The 13,490-nt window shown below is 45.0% G+C and overlaps 1 pseudogene; it reads right to left on the bottom strand.

Moving 5' to 3' along the window:
* Positions 1-9,600: 9,600 nt before the first annotated feature.
* LOC126163819 (5S ribosomal RNA) lies at positions 9,601-9,719 on the bottom strand (annotated as a pseudogene).
* Between the last annotated feature and the right edge of the window lie 3,771 nt (positions 9,720-13,490).

Genomic DNA, 13,490 nt, shown 5'->3' with positions numbered 1-13,490 from the left:
AGAAGATTGGGAACAGTAAGAAACCAGTCGAAACTCGGAGCAGGCGACGCAGACTCAGGGCGTGATGGATGATGTCGTATAATGTCGTCAGCAACTACGTGGTGGCGTTGGCGAGATTGTAACAGGTCCACCAGTGTTACAATGTAGCTGTTACATCCTTTTGACGCGTGCAAATGGTTCAAATGGCTCTGAGCACTATGGGACTTAACATCTGAGGCCATGAGTACCCTAGAAGTCAGAACTACTTAAACCTAACTAACCTAGGGACATCACGCACATTCATGCCCGAGGCAGGATTGGAACTTGCGACCGTAGCGGTCGCGCGGTTCCAGACTGAAGGGCATAGAACCACTCGGCCACAACGGCCGGCTGACGCGTGCATAATGCATTTGGCGACGATAATATTCCTTCATTGGCCCCGAAGCAACCAGTACTGTAATTCACAGACGTACATATACGCACGACGATAGCCTTCCCGTCAGATAACGCAGCCGTTAATGTTCATCGCGTTTAAATTGGATAAAGATCATGCCGACTCGTGAAACAATGAAGTTGCAGTCCGTCCTTTTTTGCCACACTTGCCAGTCCCGCGAACTCACAGTCTGTCGGATAACATTCACATGCATAAAACTGTTTACATAAACATTTGTACTGTTTTAACGCGTGCAAGTTCGCATTATATTACAAATGAAAAATAACGTAAAGCGATCAGGTTTTGCAACTCACATCGCAGCAACCAATGCAGTCCAGCTAAGCAAAAGTGATGGTTTATCCACGAATACATTTCAATGTAGCCCGTAAAATTACACGAGACTTGCAGTATTTGAATGAGTCTGACGTTTAACTCACACAAAATTCATGGAAATATTACGTCCATACGTATTGGAAATGTAAGTGTTCGGTAGTACTTACCGTAATTCTGACACTAACTGATCCGATGCTTCCACGTTAACTCACTGTTCGTCTCTGTCGAAGTATCAGTCGCCGGCTGCTTCTCCTACAGCAGCTCCATTTAGTATACAGTAGTTATTACAGAAACTGACATATTGTTTAACCCAAAATTAAACGTGTTAATAGTAAATAGGTAGTACACTCCTGGAAATGGAAAAAAGAACACATTGACACCGGTGTGTCAGACCCACCATACTTGCTCCGGACACTGCGAGAGGGCTGTACAAGCAATGATCACACGCACGGCACAGCGGACACACCAGGAACCGCGGTGTTGGCTGTCGAATGGCGCTAGCTGCGCAGCATTTGCGCACCGCCGCCGTCAGTGTCAGCCAGTTTGCCGTGGCATACGGAGCTCCATCGCAGTCTTTAACACTGGTAGCATGCCGCGACAGCGTGGACGTGAACCGTATGTGCAGTTGACGGACTTTGAGCGAGGGCGTATAGTGGGCATGCGGGAGGCCGGGTGGACGTACCGCCGAATTGCTCAACACGTGGGGCGTGAGGTCTCCACAGTACATCGATGTTGTCGCCAGTGGTCGGCGAAAGGTGCACGTGCCCGTCGACCTGGGACCGGACCGCAGCGACGCACGGATGCACGCCAAGACCGTAGGATCCTACGCAGTGCCGTAGGGGACCGCACCGCCACTTCCCAGCAAATTAGGGACACTGTTGCTCCTGGGGAATCGGCGAGGACCATTCGCAACCGTCTCCATGAAGCTGGGCTACGGTCCCGCACACCGTTAGGCCGTCTTCGCTCACGCTCCAACATCGTGCAGCCCGCCTCCAGTGGTGTCGCGACAGGCGTGAATGGAGGGACGAATGGAGACGTGTCGTCTTCAGCGATGAGAGTCGCTTCTGCCTTGGTGCCAATGATGGTCGTATGCGTGTTTGGCGCCGTGCAGGTGAGCGCCACAATCAGGACTGCATACGACCGAGGCACACAGGGCCAACACCCGGCATCATGGTGTGGGGAGCGATCTCCTACACTGGCCGTACACCACTGGTGATCGTCGAGGGGACACTGAATAGTGCACGGTACATCCAAACCGTCATCGAACCCATCGTTCTACCATTCCTAGACCGGCAAGGGAACTTGCTGTTCCAACAGGACAATGCACGTCCGCATGTATCCCGTGCCACCCAACGTGCTCTAGAAGGTGTAAGTCAACTACCCTGGCCAGATCTCCGGATCTGTCCCCCATTGAGCATGTTTGGGACTGGATGAAGCGTCGTCTCACGCGGTCTGCACGTCCAGCACGAACGCTGGTCCAACTGAGGCGCCAGGTGGAAATGGCATGGCAAGCCGTTCCACAGGACTACATCCAGCATCTCTACGATCGTCACCATGGGAGAATAGCAGCCTGCATTGCTGCGAAAGGTGGATATACACTGTACTAGTGCCGACATTGTGCATGCTCTGTTGCCTGTGTCTATGTGCCTGTGGTTCTGTCAGTGTGATCATGTGATGTATCTGACCCCAGGAATGTGTCAATAAAGTTTCCCCTTCCTGGGACAATGAATTCACGGTGTTCTTATTTCAATTTCCAGGAGTGTATATCAGAAAAAGTAATGCACAGCTTAAAGTTTATACTACAGATAAAAACAAATGAATTAACAAAGATATTCGTAGCGTTTCAATATTTCAGTGATGTATAATGTGAACTCTGAACTCTGTTCTGACTGGCCTTGAAGGCCCAACGGTATCGACCGACTGCAGTGTCATCCTCAGCCTATACGCGACACTGGATGCGGATGTATAGGGGCATGTGGTCAGCACCGCTTTTCAGGTCGTCGCCAGTTTTCGCGACCAGAGCTGATACTTCCCAGTCAAGTAGATCCTCAACTGGTCTCACAAGTGCTGAGTAACCCCTCTTGCCAACAAGCGGCTGGCAGATCGGACAGTCACCCCTCACCCAAGCCCAACAGCGCTTAGCTCCGGTGATCTGGCACAGACCTGTGTTACCACTGCGCCAAGGCCGTTCGCGTAAAATGTGAAAACAAGTGAATAAAACAATACCGCTCTGAATAAGCAATGTTTTCACGTGAACCAGTGTAAAACCAACGTTGTGGACGAAGTTCTACAGTCATTTAAGGCCATGCGTACATCATGACGGTCATCCTACGTTGCGCTCACAATGCGTGGTTCAGTAATCGCCCTTCACGCAGTAAAATCATTTAGTGTTTGCCATGCTTGGGTGCATAGCTAGTGTGCAAAGGTATCCTAGTGAAGAAAGTGGAGACTTTTAGGGAGCTTCCCTACCAGGACGTCCCTGGAAACGGTACGGTGGGGTACCCTGTATTTCAAAATAGTGACGTCTGCCTATGGCTAACCCACTTTCTGGTGCACGTTATATTCGCAAGCTACCTGTCATAGGTCTTCAGGCCTTCCGCTTGCAGCAAAAATTTATGTCTCAGTGTTTCATATTTACTGACTGAATTTAAAAATTTAAAATGTTGTCGTAATCTATTCATTAAGAGTTATAATCTTATGTTGATAGTTTAACACAGCAGGAAAATTATTGAAGTTACAAACTGTGTATATGTCTGCGGAAGCTTAACTCACGCCGCGTAAATTACCCCGACTATGGTCACTAATTTGAGAATGAGAGCACCTAGCTACTTACAGGGTTATTACAAATGATTGAAGCGATTTCACAGCTCTACAATAACTTTATTATTTGAAATATTTTCACAATGCTTTACACACACATACAAAAACTCAAAAAGTTTTTTTAGGCATTCACAAATGTTCGATATGTGCTCCTTTAGTGGTTCGGCAGACATCAAGCCGATAATAAAGTTCCTCCCACACTCGGCGCAGCATGTCCCCATCAATGAGTTCGAAAGCATCGTTGATGCGAGCTCGCAGTTCTGGCACGTTTCTTGGTAGAGGAGGTTTAAACACTGAATCTTTCACATAACCCCACAGAAAGAAATCGCATGGGGTTAAGTCGGGAGAGCGTGGAGGCCATGACATGAATTGCTTGCTGATCATGATCTCCACCACGACCGATCCATCGGTTTTCCAATTTCCTGTTTAAGAAACGCCGAACATCATGATGGATGTGCGGTGGAGCACCATTCTGTTGAAAGATGAAGTCGGCGCTGTCGGTCTCCAGTTGTGGCATGAGCCAATTTTCCGCGGGCTACGCGTGAAACTTGCCCGCACGCGTTCAACCGTTTCTTCGCTCACTGCAGGCCGACCCGTTTATTTCCCCTTACAGAAGCATCCAGAAGCTTTAAACTGCGCATACCATCGCCGAATGGAGTTAGCAGCTGGTGGATCTTTGTTGAACTTCGCCCTGAAGTGTCGTTGCACTGTTATGACTGACTGATGTGAGTGCATTTCAAGCACGACATACGCTTTCTCGGCTCCTGTCGCCATTTTGTCTCACTGCGCTCTCGAGCGCTCTGGCGGCAGAAACAAAACTTTACGAGTTTTTCTACGTATCTGTAGTGTGTCGTGACCATATGTGAATGAATGGAGCTACAGTGAATTTATGAAATCGCTTCAATCATTTGTAATAGCACTGTACAATAAACTTAACACATAACTTCAAATCTTTATGAAAGTTTTTCTCGCTGCCACTCTCTCGAAAAACATTTGCAGGCTGTATCCACATATAGCGCTCAATGTATCACCGTAAGACACATGGTTCAGGAGATACGACGTCATAAACAGTGAGATGCTTGCAAAACTTTTTCTTCAAACCGAGCGCAAGTTACACAGATTTTACTCTAGCAGTATTTAATAATTAGAGCGCTTATCGACTTCATAAATTCGAAGATGTGTGAAAAACTGCTGTATCGTACATGACGTTTAAATGGATTACTTCTTTGCTACTAACTGCATTCGTAACATATTTCGCATACGTCATAAATACTGGGATGCGTGACAAAATGCCTCATCATGCATGAAGTTTTGATAGACTTTTTCTTTACTGCTAACACACTCCTAGAGTCGAGTCACCTTAAGAAAATCCCTGACGCCTGGCGGGGCTTTTGACCGCTTTCAATTGCACAGCGCAAACGGCTGTAGGCTAAACCAATAGCCGTCTACAGCGCTATGAAGAGGCGTTGTAGCTCCTGAACATGTAACTAAAATATTGTTTACAGTCAAATTATTAGTTAAATAAACATTACATAAAATTTGTCTTTTGCATACTAAGCTTCTTAATTTGGATACTGTGTGAGCCGTGGCTGACTCGTGTTATGTTTGGCATTAAACCTCGGTTGCTATTATGTGATTAGTCTCCTGAGATTATCGTGATTATGCTGTTATCCTCTCTCTCCACGGGTGGCAGCAGCAGCGTGTATCGATATTCGCACCCTTGTCCTATCTTTGGCCTCGTGCTTATAGTTTCCGCCCGAGCCGTGTGCGAGCAGTTGGTTGGTTGGCGTGGAGCAGAGAGGAAGTAAGTCTCCGTGGCGCGTCTCTGGCCGGTCCCACTTGCGGCGTCCACGAGCGGTTGTAAGTAGGCTGGTTATGTTTTCTTATTGGCAACGTTACATAGCGCTCTGTATGAAAATCACTGGCTGTGCTGTGTGCAGTCCGTGGCTAGTTTGCATTGTTGTCTGCCATTGTAGTGTTGGGCAGCGGCAGCTGGATGTTAACAGCGCGTAGCGTTGCGCAGTTGGAGGTGAGCCGCCAGCAGTGATGGATGTGAGGAGAGAGATGGCGGAGTTTTGAAATTACATGTATTATGACTTTTGATGACTATTAAGGTAAATACATTGTTTGTTCTCTATTAAAATTTTTCATTTGCTAACTATGCCTACTAGTAGTTAGTGCCTTCCGTAGTTTCAATCTTTTATTTAGCTGGCAGTAGTGGCGCTCGCTGTATTGCAGTAGTTCCAGTAACGAAGATTTTTGTGAGGTAAGTGATTTGTGAAAGGTATAGGTTAATGTTAGTCAGGGCCATTCTTTTGTAGGGATTTTTGAAAGTCAGATTGCGTTGCGCTAAAAATATTGTGTGTCAGTTTAAGCACAGTCTTGTATAATTGTTCTAAGGGGACGTTTCACGGTCGGAGTGTGAGGTGCTGTTCCCATTGCTACGAGGTCCGTGGCTCACCGATCCTGGACACGAAAGTTGAGTCTTTACTTAATCTACCAGCGAGCCCCAACTGTTCACATTGTGTCGTTTGGATTTTGTTGTGGGCTGTTGGGACATTCCCACGAGCAACAACGTGTGTTTTCAAGTTGGCGAAATTCTAGCCGCCCTCCTGAGAAGTTTAACTTAACTTGATTATTTTGAATTGAAGTGCACCAGCAGAATCTTATGCGTTGTGGCCCTTAACGTTCCGGTTACCTGCCCTGGTCGTTGACGTAAACTCAGGCAGTATATTTTCCTCGTCGTGTTGTGGCTGTCCAGCATGGCGTGTATCTTTCACATTCAAATTCCTGTTTTTGAGTCTTAAGTGGTTGGCCTTCAGCCGGTTTTAAATTAAAGTTGTTTTGCCCTTGAGGAGTGACATCGAATGGCGCATTTATCCGGGAATTAAGTTCTAAAATTAATGTTTGACATGCTCTCCTTTTAAGGTTTTCTTTACTCTTGTAATATTTGTCAAATGAGTAAAGTAGTATGTTCGAGTATAACTGACAGCCACACATTTTGGCCCCTTTCCACAAATTAAACTATCTGTGCTGTCCTGCGGGTATAGCAGGGAATCTCACTGTGCTTATACATTTGTACATTATGCCTATTTCTTTGTACGACTCTTTCACAGTTTCAAAGGAGTTTTCATGAAGATACAGAAAATAACTTTTTTCGATATTGTGCTTTGAACACAGTTAATCTGTTTTGCTTTCGTTTCTAGCAGAAAACTGGCAAAACGAATACCCAGACAATTCCAGATTCGTATGACAGTAATTTTATAATTGTAAATACCATGTCCTCAAAACTGTGCAAATTATGCAGATGCTTCCTTCAGCTTCCAATTAATTTGGTGATTCTTCGCTAACAGAGCTTTGGTTGGCAATGACCTTCTCGCTCACTAAGCTTCCATCTGCGTTTAAGTACTGTTGGAAAACTCTTCGTTTTCCTCAGAACTAATCGTGCGATGAACATCATGCTCCGAAATATGAGGGCTATTATTAAATCAAATTCCGATTGACTACTGACAAGGAACAGATACATAAAGCTTTTGTGGGTGGAAAAGAAGACTTTGGAGACCACGTTACACCTCCGTTGCGCTCGGCAGTGTGTCAGCAGTAAGCGAGTGAAGTGGATAATGTTATTGCCTCTCCCGCCAGTTCCGAGATAAGTTCTGTTATTCGTTTCCTACAAGCAGAGGGAGTCGACGCCGTCGATATTTATTACGGATTCTGTCTTGCCTATGGCCAAAGGTTTATGACTGGCGGTGTTGTGAGGGAGAGGTACAGAGAATTCAAGCTTGGTCTCACAGATGCGAATAATGAAAGTGGTCGAGGAAAACATTCAGATGTTGTTGATTACGTTGTGCAACACGTTAACGAAATGGTGCCCGCGAGACATTGGTTCTGAGATTTCTCAATATGTGCTTCAAGTTTCAAGAACAAACCCTCATCATTGCCACAGGGAAGTTACGTTACAATGAATTTTCTTCACATTGGGTACCAAATTGCCCAGCAGATCTTCACAAAAGTCGAAGAATAGGTTCGGCCGTGGCACTCCTTCAGCGCTACCAATAAGAAGGGAGGATTTTCTGAACAGAATCATGACAAGAAACGGATCAAGGGTTCAGACGGTAAACTGTAAACTATGAAGTAATCTAAACCGTGGATTCTACAAATAATCCCAAAAAAATCCTAGCAGATGCTGCCAAACTGCAGAATGATGCTTATAGTTTTTTGGGATCGCGAATGAATTTCTACAACAGATTTCACAAGTGTAACGCCTTAGAATACTGTGACATCACAGGTTTGCTGTGAAACATAACTCCGATTCTGACTCCAGATCAAACGGCATCGGATGATTACCGGAGAAATCACACTCCTTCACGACAATGCGCGACCGCTTACTGAGAATCGAAGCAAAAACAATCTTTGGATAGCATATTTCTGTACAGCCTCCCTACAATCTGGACTTGGCATCAGGCGTGCAAGACCTGCTGGTTTTGTTTCTTCAGCATCTCTGTGATGCTATCGCACGGGTCAGACAAACCTGTGACCATTCGTGTTGCCCTTCTCTGTTCAATATCGCCTGTTAGTCCTATTTAGTACGGATCCCATACACTTGAGCAATATTTTAGAACAGGTCTCTCGAGTGATTTGTAAGCAATCTCCTTTATAGGCCGATTGCACTTCCGCAGTATTCTGCTAATAAACCGAAATGTACCACATGCTTTACCCACGACTGATCCTATGTGATCGGTCTATTTCACGACCGACGACGAGGTCAAAAATCGGCAGAAGCATAGGACGGCCCAATTCTTTGACGAAGAGTATGAAGAAATTCGTCACGGTATACATTGGAATTTTATTGGAGACTATATGGAGAAGTACAGTAAGCATATACGTACACATACATAAAAATATCAAATTTTCTCCATTTTTAATAGACAATCGGAGGTTACGTGATAGTTTGTTTTAGGAGTATCCGAGCTGAAATCTTCGTTTGGCATCACAGATTTAAAGTTATTGTCGATTTCTACACATTGTGGTACCTCTGCGAAGGCCACAACATATTTGTGCGTGGTCATGTACTCCGTACCGTTCTTGTCGTGAACGGTGCCTTGAACCTTAATATTTCCTCCAATCTTTCAGGAGCGCTGGTATTTTCATTGCGCTGTACAGTTCTGTTAATTGCGTCACAAATGGGTTGATTACATGCTAGTTGCAAATATCATCTCCTGAACCACGAAAATTAATTTTCGTAGCTTCGAAGAAAAATACAACACTATAAATTCTCTGCGAGAACACTACAGTAGTGTACGATAGTATTCAATACAAAATCTTTTTCTTCCAGTGGTAACAGACCAACGACACGAAGCGCCATATTGTACAGAGAGGCATACGTGGTGGAAGGGAAGGTAATAGGCACACCACACCAAGAGTGAAAATCCCAGAAGATTAAAATAAATCAAAAAGTCAAGATCTAGAAGTGGATTCTGTGAAATTTCTAGGATTAAACATAGGAAACAATTTAAAAATTTGAATAAACATTTGAGTACCAAGAAAACAATTTATGTAGCTTTGAATTTGCAATGCACATACGAATATTAGCCAATTCCACTGACTCGGGCACAAGGAAGATTGCATACCGTAGCTACTTCCTGTGAGTAATAAAGTACGGTCTGATTTTTGGGGAAATTCAGCAACATATTCCTTATTCTGAACGTACAGAAAAGATTTTTTTTTTTTTTTTTTTTTTTTTTTTTTTTTTTACTGTAAGCACTTCAGTTGAAGAAGAATGGAATACTCAGAAAGGCACTTACAGATGCCTAAAACTAAACCGGAATAAACTCTTCCCGAACAGGCCATGAACGCCCAACAGTACCGGCCGCCATGTCATCCTCAGACCACAGTCGTGTCTGGATGCGGCTATGGAGGGGCGTGCGATTAGCACACCGTTCTCCCGCCCTTATGTCAGTTTACGAGAACAGAGCCGCTACTTCCCAGTCAAGTAGCTCCTCAGTTTGCCTCACAAAGGCTGAATGCACCCCGATTGCCAACAGCCCTGGGCACACCGGATGGTCACCCATCCAAGTGCTAGCCCAGCCCGACAGTGCTTAACTTCGATGATCTGAGTTGGAACCGGTGTTACCACTGCGACATGGCCGTTAGTAGTAACGGATGTCGGACGGGGAAATATAGGCACAAGGAAGATAACTGCGAAGAAACAAATGGCTCTGAGCACTATGGGACTTAACATCTGAGGTCATCAGTCCCCTAGACTTAGAACTACCTAAACGTAACTAACCTAAGGACATCACACACATCCATGGCCGAGGCAGGATTCGAACCTGCGACCGTAGAAGCAGCGCGATTCCAGACTGAAGCACCTAGAACCGCTCTTCCACAGCGGCCGACTAGGAAATTCTCCACAACGCCGCCAAACTCTTCCAGCTTCCTTATGTTGTAACTGTCTTCTATTTAAAATCATCCAGTGCGTGTGGTATGTTATGGTAGCAGTAGTAGCAACATGATTTACACCATGCAAGGTCTAGTTTTCTGCGAGTAGCAATGGATCAGAACATGTTAATGTCAGTTTAGAACCTGACACGCACCTCGAAGTCGTGGCAGAAAAACATAACGTATGGCAGTGTACAAAGTGTGTTACAGCACAAAAAGCAATGTTTCAAACAACGACATAGGGTAACAGGGAGCGTCTCTTGCGACTTATTGTATAGTTTGTGGGATGCAATGCAACTTTACACTGGTCTGTGCAATGGATCAGTACCTGTATATTTAGTAGGATCGTTACATGTGCCTGATGCTGGCATGCACGTAGTTCGTAATTTTTACTGCTGGATGTTTTGTGTACGATGTGTAAGGTGAGCGTGAAATGAAGTCTGTTCCTGCAACACAACGCCAATACGACAGTTATGGTGGTGGTTCTTGCTGGGAAAATTAGGAAGACTCAACGTCGAAGCAGATCCTCGTCCCTCAGGATCCATTCACGTCTACCACCCAAACATTCTATCATCGTGCACATATTGTGAATGACTTCCTTCAGGATAACGACATCGCTCGGCTAGAGTGGCCAGCATGTTCTCCAGACATGAATCCTATCGTACATGCCTGGGATAGACTGAAAAGAGCTGTTTATGGGCGACGTGACCCACCAACCACTCTGGGGGATGTACGGCGAATCGCTGTTGAGGACTGGGACAATCTGGACCAACAGTGCCTTGGTGAACTTGTGGATAGTATGCCACGACGAATCCAGGAACGCATCAATGCAAGAGGACGTGCCACTGTTTATTAGAGGTACCAGTGTGTGCAGCAATCTGGACCACCACCTCTAAAGGTCTCGCTGTATGGTGGTACGACATGCAATGTGTGGTTTTGATGAGCAATAAAATGGCGGAAATTATGAGTATGTTGATGTCTATACCAATTTTCTGTGCAGGTTCCAGAACTCTCGGGCCTGAGGTGATGCAATACTTTTTTTGATGTGTGTTCTGTAACACACGTTCCTATGGTACAAAATTTTTCAGAGTGCATTATTCTTAAATTTATTTAATTTTTGGTGAACTAGATATTGTTACATATCCTGCACATAAATTTAAAAAATGTTGCGAGGGTTCTGTGACTGATATTAAGAAACTGGCACTTAGATTTGTTTGCCGGCCGGAATGGTCGAGCGGTTCTAGGCGCTTCAGTCTGGAACCGCGCGACCGCTATGGTGGCAGGTTCGAGTCCTGCCTCGGGCATGGATGTGTGTGATGTCCTTAGGTTAGTTAGGTTTAAGTAGTTCTAAGTTCTAGGGGACTGATGACTACAGATGTTAAGTCCCATAGTGCTCAGAGCCATTTGAACCATTTTTGAACTTAGATTTGTTTAGCTGTTTACTAAGAATAACCCACCACTTTCTGAAAGTGATGACTAAAGCAGCCATCGATAAAATGTTCCTCATCTGATGTAAAGTGTTTTAAAAGTATCCAACAAATTGCTGATCATATTATTTGACAAATAAAATTTTTAAAATTCCAACTTATAGCCAATAACGTAGTGGCAACAAGTACAAAATTTAGTTCAGTTTTCTCTTACATTAGCTTATACATGGGATAGGCAAAATAATGTGGACAGTGGTAGTAATGGGATGGTTGTGTTTGACGGTCGACAACCCAGGCAAGGCAAGTGTCACGCTTGACTGTGCGTGTTCAGTACGGAATGGGCATCAGTGCAGATTGTTTACGAGTAGTCCACACTTCGTATTTGCAATCAGAGACCGAAGTCGACTTGCAATGAAAGACCTCACAGAGTTCCAAAGAGGGCAGATTGAGGTGCCCCGATTAACTGGAGCATCAGTAACCAAGACAGCCAACTTATTGAATGCTCCAACAGCAAGTGTTTCAACAGTCATGACAGCCTACACAAAATGTGGAAAGACATCATCGTGTAAACGTAATAATGGGTGAAAATCAAAACTAAATGACAGAGACAGTCGTACGCTAACACGAATTGTGTCAAAACAACACAAAACTATGATGACTAAAGTGACTGCAGAGTTCAATAGCCATCTTCGACACTGTCCGCCGAGAACTCCATAAAGCGAATATTTATGGACGAATTGCTATACCGAAACTATTAGTGACGACAAGCAACTAAAGAAGCGTAATACATGGTGTCAGGAGCATAAATCCTTGGCGGATGATCAGTGGAAACACGTCGTATTATCCGACGAGTCAACGTTTTCGTTATTTCCAACATCGGACCGGTTTTACGTCTGGAGAACTCCAAAAGAAGCCTACAATCCTGATGGTTTGATTTCAACGGTTAAGCATGGAGTTGGAAGTCTGGTAGGGCAGGCAGTCATATCATGGTATTCTGCTGGTCCCATCATTATTCTGAAAGACCATGTTACAGCCAACTATTATGTGAACATTTTAGGTGATCAGTTGCGCCTCATGATTCAAATTTTGTTCCCAGAACTGTACCTGAAGATCTGGTATCCGCGCCTGCCGACAATGGCATGGCATCGAAGGACGCGGAACCAACAATACTGGGTGCCAGCGAACTGATTACGGCAACCGCCAGTAATGCGCGCTCGCGCCGTGTGTATTGGACAATGAGCTCTCTATAACCTGGATATAGAACTCGGGTCTCTGGGTATAGAATTGCAGCATGCCTGCATGTTCATGTACTTTGCACCGTCCACCATGTTGTAGTTTTGTAAACAAATTTCTATTGTTGTGTGTGTGACAAAGGATTGATTACCTAATTTTTGTTTTGAAATTTACGGCGACATGCTATATAATAGGCTGATGTGGGAGCAGAATTGAAAGGTAATTTCTTTTCGTCCTCTAGTGACCTTCCGGAACAGGCATGTTGTAGTTTGGCAACAAACGAAATAGAGCCAAAAAACTGGTACATATGCCTAATATCGGATAGGGCCCAAGCGAGCAAGCAGAAGTGCCGCAACATGACGTGGAAAATGTCTGTAGGGAATTGAGATCATGAATCCTGCAACGCTTCCCATAAATCCGTAAGGATACGAGGGGGTGGAGAACAGCACGTTGCAAGGTATCCCAGATATGCTCAATAATGTTCGTATCTGGGCAGTGAGGTGTTAAAACTCAAAAGAGTGTTCCTGGAGCCACTCCGTAGCAATTCTGGACGTGTGGGGTGTCGCACTGTCTTGCTGGAATTGCCGTAGTCCGTCGGAATGCACAATGGGCAGGAATGGACGCAGGTGATCAGACAAGATGCTTATGTGCGTCTTATCTGTCAGAGTCGTATCAAGACGTATCAGGGGTCCCAAATCACTACATTTGCACATGCCCCACACAATAACAGAGCCTCCAAAAACTTGAACAGTGCTCTGCTGACATGTAGGGTTCCTGGATTCATGAGGCTGTTTCCATACCTGTACACGTCCATCCACTCGGTA

The sequence above is a fragment of the Schistocerca cancellata genome, chromosome 2 (genome assembly GCF_023864275.1).
Source record: "Schistocerca cancellata isolate TAMUIC-IGC-003103 chromosome 2, iqSchCanc2.1, whole genome shotgun sequence".
NCBI lineage: Eukaryota > Metazoa > Arthropoda > Insecta > Orthoptera > Acrididae > Schistocerca > Schistocerca cancellata.
This window is presented reverse-complemented; position numbering and strand designations above follow the sequence as displayed.